This window comes from Triticum aestivum, chromosome 6A, assembly GCF_018294505.1.
Source record: "Triticum aestivum cultivar Chinese Spring chromosome 6A, IWGSC CS RefSeq v2.1, whole genome shotgun sequence".
NCBI classification, from domain to species: domain Eukaryota; kingdom Viridiplantae; phylum Streptophyta; class Magnoliopsida; order Poales; family Poaceae; genus Triticum; species Triticum aestivum.
The window spans coordinates 397,562,529-397,568,528 of record NC_057809.1 but is presented as its reverse complement, the minus strand read 5'-3'; positions in this window follow the sequence as shown (position 1 = coordinate 397,568,528).

The following is a 6,000-nucleotide window of genomic DNA, read 5'->3' as shown; positions in this document are numbered from 1 at the left end:
AGAATATGATCACGTGGATCAACTTGTGTGTCTAGGGGTGCCCCTTGCCTCCGTATATAAAGGATCCAAGGGGGGGGGTGCGGCCAGCGCTAGTAGGAGGCGCGCAGGAGGAGTCCTACTCCTACCGGGAGTAGGACTCCCCTCCCTTTCCTTGTCCAAGTAGGAGAGGGGGAAGGAGAGAAGGTAAAGGGGGGCGCCGCCCCTCCCTCCTTGTCCAATTCGGACTAGGGGGAGAGGGGACGCGCGGCCTACCCTGGCAGCCCCTCCTCTTCTCCACTTTAGGCCCATGAGGCCCATTAACCCCCCAGGGGGTTCCGGTAACCCCCCGGTGCTCCGGTTTTATCCGAAACTTCCCCGGAACACTTCCGGTGTCCGAATATAGCCGTCCAATATATCAATCTTTATGTCTCGACCATTTCGAGACTCCTCGTTATGTCCATGATCACATCCGGGACTCCGAACTAACTTCGGTACATCAAAACTCTTAAACTCATAATATAACTGTCATCGAAACCTTAAGCATGTGGACCCTACGGGTTCAAGAACAATGTAGACATGACCGAGACACGTCTCCGGTCAATAACCAATAGCGGAACCTGGATGCTCATATTGGCTCCTACATATTCTATGAAGATCTTTTATCGGTCAGACCGCATAACAACATACGTTGTTCCCTTTGTCATCGGTATGTTACTTGCCCGAGATTCGATCGTCAGTATCCCATACCTAGTTCAATCTCGTTACCGGCAAGTCTCTTTACTCGTTCCGTAATACGTCATCTCACAACTAACTCATTAGTTGCAATTCTTGCAAGGCTAATGTGATGTGTATTACCGAGAGGGCCCAGAGATACCTCTCCAACAATCGGAGTGACAAATCCTAATCTCGAAATACGCCAACCCAACATGTACCTTTGGAGACACCTGTAGAGCACCTTTATAGTCACCCATGTACGTTGTGACGTTTGGTAGCACACAAAGTGTTCCTCCGGCAAACGGGAGTTGCATAATCTCATAGTCATAGGAACATGTATAAGTCATGAAGAAAGCAATAGCAACATACTAAACGATCGGGTGCTAAGCTAATGGAATGGGTCATGTCAATCAGAACCTAATGATGTGATCTCGTTAATCAAATAACAACTCTTTGTTCATGGTTAGGAAACATAACCATCTTTGATTAACGAGCTAGTCAAGTAGAGGCATACTAGTGACACTCTGTTTGTCAATGTATTCACACATGTATTATGTTTCCGGTTAATACAATTCTAGCATGAATAATAAAATTTTATCATGATATAAGGAAATAAATAATAACTTTATTATTGCCTCTAGGGCATATTTCCTTCAGTCTCCCACTTGCACTAGTCAATAATCTAGATCACATCACCATGTGATTAACATCGATAGTTCACATCATCATGTGATTAACACCCATAGTTCACATCGCCATGTGACCAACATCCAAAGGGTTTACTAGATTCAGTAATCTAGTTCACATCGCTATGTGATTAACACCCAAAGAGTTTACTAAGGTGTGATCATGTTTTGCTTGTGAGAGAATTTTAGTCAACGGGTCTGCCATATTCAGATCCGTATGTATTTTGCAAATATCTATGTCAACAATGCTCTGCACGGAGCTACTCTAGCTAATTGCTCCCACTTTCAATATGTATCCAGATTGAGACTTAAAGTTATCTAGATCAGTGTCAAAACTTGCATCGATGTAACTATTTACGACGAACCTTTTGTCACCTCCATAATCGAGAAACATATCCTTATTCCACTAAGGATAATTTTGACCGCTGTCCAGTGATCTACTCCTAGATCACTATTGTACTCCCTTGCCAAAATAAGTGTAGGGTATACAATAGATCTGGTACACAGCATGGCATACTTTATGGAACCTATGGCTCAGGCATAGGGAATGACTTTCATTCTCTTTCTATCTTCTGCCGTGGTCGGGCTTTGAGTCTTACTCAATTTCATACCTTGTAACACAGGTAAGAACCCTTTCTATGACTGTTCCATTTTGAACTACTTCAAAATCTTGTCAAGGTATGTACTCATTGAAAAAAAAACTTATCAAGCGTCTTGATATATCTCTATAGATCTTGATGCTCAATATGTAAGCAGCTTCACCGAGGTCTTTTCTTTGAAAAACTCCTTTTAAACATCCTTTATGCTTTGTAGAATAATTCTACGTTATTTCCGATCAACAATATGTCATTCACATATACTTATCAGAAATGTTGTAGTGCTCCCACTCACTTTCTTGTAAATACAGGCTTCACCGCAAGTCTGTATAAATCTATATGTTTTGATCATACTATCAAAGCGTTTATTCCAACTCCGAGATGCTTGCACCAGTCCATAGATGGATTGCCGAAGCTTGCTTATTTTGTTAGCACCTTTAGGATTGACAAAACCTTCTGGTTGCATCATATACAAGTCTTTCTTTAAGAAATCCATTAAGGATTGCAGTTTTGTTATCCATTTGCCAGATTTCATAAAATGCGGCAATTTCTAACATGATTTGGATAGACTTTTGAGCATAGATACGAGTGAGAAAATCTCATCGTAGTCAACACCTTGAACTTTGTTGAAAACCTTTTGCGACAATTCTAGCTTTGTAGATAGTAACACTACTATCAGCGTCCGTCTTCCTCTTGAAGATCCATTTATTTTCTATGGCTTGCCGATCATCGGGCAAGTCAACCAAAGTCCATACTTTGTTCTCATACATGGATCACATCTCAGATTTCATGGCCTCAAGCCATTTTGCAGAATCTGGGCTCACCATCGCTTCTTCATAGTTCGCAAGTTCGTCATGGTCTAGTAACATGACTTCCAGAATAGGATTACCGTACCACTCTGGTGCGGATCTCACTCTGGTTTACCTACGAGATTCGGTAGTAACTTGATCTGAAGTTACATGATCATCATCATTAGCTTCCTCACTAATTGGTGTAGTAGTCACAAGAACCGATTTGTATGATGAACTACTTTCCAATAAGGGAAATGGTACTATTACCTTATCAAGTTTTCTACTTTCCTCCCACTCACTTCTTTCGAGAGAAACTCCTTCTTTGGAAAGGATCCATTCTTAGCAACGAATGTCTTGCCTTCGGATCTGTGATAGAAGGTGTACCCAATAGTCTCCTTTGGGTATCCTATGAAGACATATTTCTCCGATTTGGGTTTGAGCTTATCAGGATGAAACTTTTTCATATAAGCATCACAATCCCAAACTTTAAGAAACGACAACTTTGGTTTCTTGCCAAACCACAGTTCAGATTGTGTCGTCTCAACGGGCTTAGATGGTGCCCTTTTAAACGTGAATGCAGCTGTCTTTAATGCATAACCCCAAAACGATAGTGGTAGATCGGTAAGAGACATCATAGGTCACACCATATCTAATAAAGTACGGTTATGACGTTTCGGACACACCATTATGCTGTGGTGTTCCAGGTGGCGTGAGTAGTGAAACTATTTCACATTGTTTTAACTGAAGACCAAACTCATAACTCAAACACTCTTCTCCATGATCAGATCGTAGAAACTTTATTTTCTTATTACGATGATTTTCCACTTCACTCTGAAATTCTTTGAACTTTTCAAATGTTTCAGACTTATGTTTCATCAAGTAGATATACTCATATCTGCTCAAATCATCTGTGAAGATCAGAAAATAATGATACCTGTCACGAGTCTCAATATCCATCGGACCACATACATCACGATGTATGATTTCCAACAAATTTATTTCTCGCTCCATTGTTCCGAAGAACGGAGTATTAGTCATCTTGCCCATGAGGCATGGTTCGCAAGCATCAACCGATTCATAATCAAGTGATTCCAAAAGCCCATCAGCATGGAGTTTCTTCATTCGCTTTACACCAATATGACCTAAACAGCAGTGCCACAAATAAGTTGCACTATCATTATTAACTTTGCATCTTTTTGATTTCAATATTATGATTATGTGTATTACTACGATCGAGATCCAACGAACTATTTTCATTGGGTGTGTAACCATATAAGGTTTTATTCATGTAAACAGAACAACAATTTTGTCAGGACCCCGACTCAATGCCACATCGATCTAGCATGTAACACCTCATATCACTTTGCGGCCTCACGCACGGTATTCCCACGGGTGTCGCCTTACCGTTGCCCGGGACCGTTTGCGCCCTTTGGCACACGTATATGACAGTGTCGCTAGCATCCATATGATAAGGAGCCCGGGCTGACATGGCTAGTCGTAATCCCAAAGTGGCACAGACTTACAGGGATAGGCATCCATGACCCAGCATCGAACGTGTCGGTCATCAGCGAGTGAAACCAGGCTGTAGCACTGGGCTAGCAGGACTCCGGTGAACCGGGCTGTAGCGGGCTAACAGGACTCCGGTATTCATCGCGTGACATTTCCCCGAAGGGACAGACACAGGAACGAAGAAGGACACATGCCGGCCAGCCTAAGTGTTCCGGAGCAGTAGCAAGCTACCATGGCTCGGTGGAAACACTAGGAGACATTTCCCCGTAAGAGAGGCTACTAAAGATAAACAACTAGATGGTCAGATCCCACACATACCAAGCATTTCAATAACATACACACAATATGCTCGATATGTGCAAATACAACATGGCATCACAACATGACTCTACGACTCAAGTAATTATTCAATAGGCTCCGAGGAGCGAGATATTACAAACAGGGGTCTCACGACCCAATATTCAGAGCATACAAATCAAAACACAAGCGGAAGCTATCATGTCTGAGTACAGACATCTATAAATGAAAAAGGCTGAGAAGCCTGACTATCTACCAAATCCTGCTGAGGCACAAGATCGTAGCTGAGGTAACAAGCTAAACGTCGAAGTCCACGTGGAACTACTAGTGAGACTGAAGTCTCTCTGCAAAAACATAAAATAGGCAAACGTGAGTACAAATGTACCCAGCAAGACTTACATCAGAACTAACTACATATGCATCATTTTCAACAAGGGGATGGTGGGGTTTAACTGCAGCAAGCCAGCTTTGACTCGGTGGCTATCCTAAACTACGACTGCAAGCGACTCTTTTGAGGTGGTGCACACGAGTCCACATATTCACCATATCAATACACCACTATGGATCCGCTTCCGTCTCCCTACGAGAACGCCATCCATAGCACTCATGCTTATCTTGCGTATTTTAGAGTATCCACTTTCACTTGTCTATGAACTGATATAAGCAACCCAGAAGTCCTTTACCGCGGACACGGCTATTCGAATAGATGATGTTAACCCTGCAGGGGTGTACCTCTTCATACATGTTTCCACCACTTAGCGTCTGCACACGACATGTGCTCGGCAGACTTCAAGCGAAAGCCGACGTGGGTGTAGACCACGACCTACCTAAACACTCAAGTCTCTAGTCTAGGTTTATCGCCTATTCGGGTTCCATCCATGAGGAGATCCGGCCGGAGTTTCGCTCACAGCCACAAACGATGTGAACAGGGTTCCCGAGATACCAAACGGGCATCCGGTACACCGTGCCACGTACCTACCGCATCACAGCCCACCCCTACGGTCAGCGCTGTCCACGGCCTCCAGTAGGCTACAAACACCAGAAACTACTTGCAACTCCTGGACAGAGAGCTAGGGTGAATAAGAAGTCGAGCGGGGTCATATTTCAGGGCCCAATGCATGGTAGTAGCTGAATCATGGATCACAAACACAGAACTCAGTTCCTGAGGACGGCTGCAATGAGACAACCCACCATGTACTCCTACATGGCCTCTCACCGCTACCTTTACCAAAACATATTCACACACTTAGCTCACACACAGTAGGACATGTTCACACACCTCTGATTCATCCCCGATGAATCAGACCTGACTCAACTCTAAGCAGTAGCAGGCGTGACAAACAAACATGAATGAGTAGGCACAACAGGGCTCAAACAATTCCTACTCATGCTAGTGGGTTTCATCTATTTACTGTGGCAATGACAGGT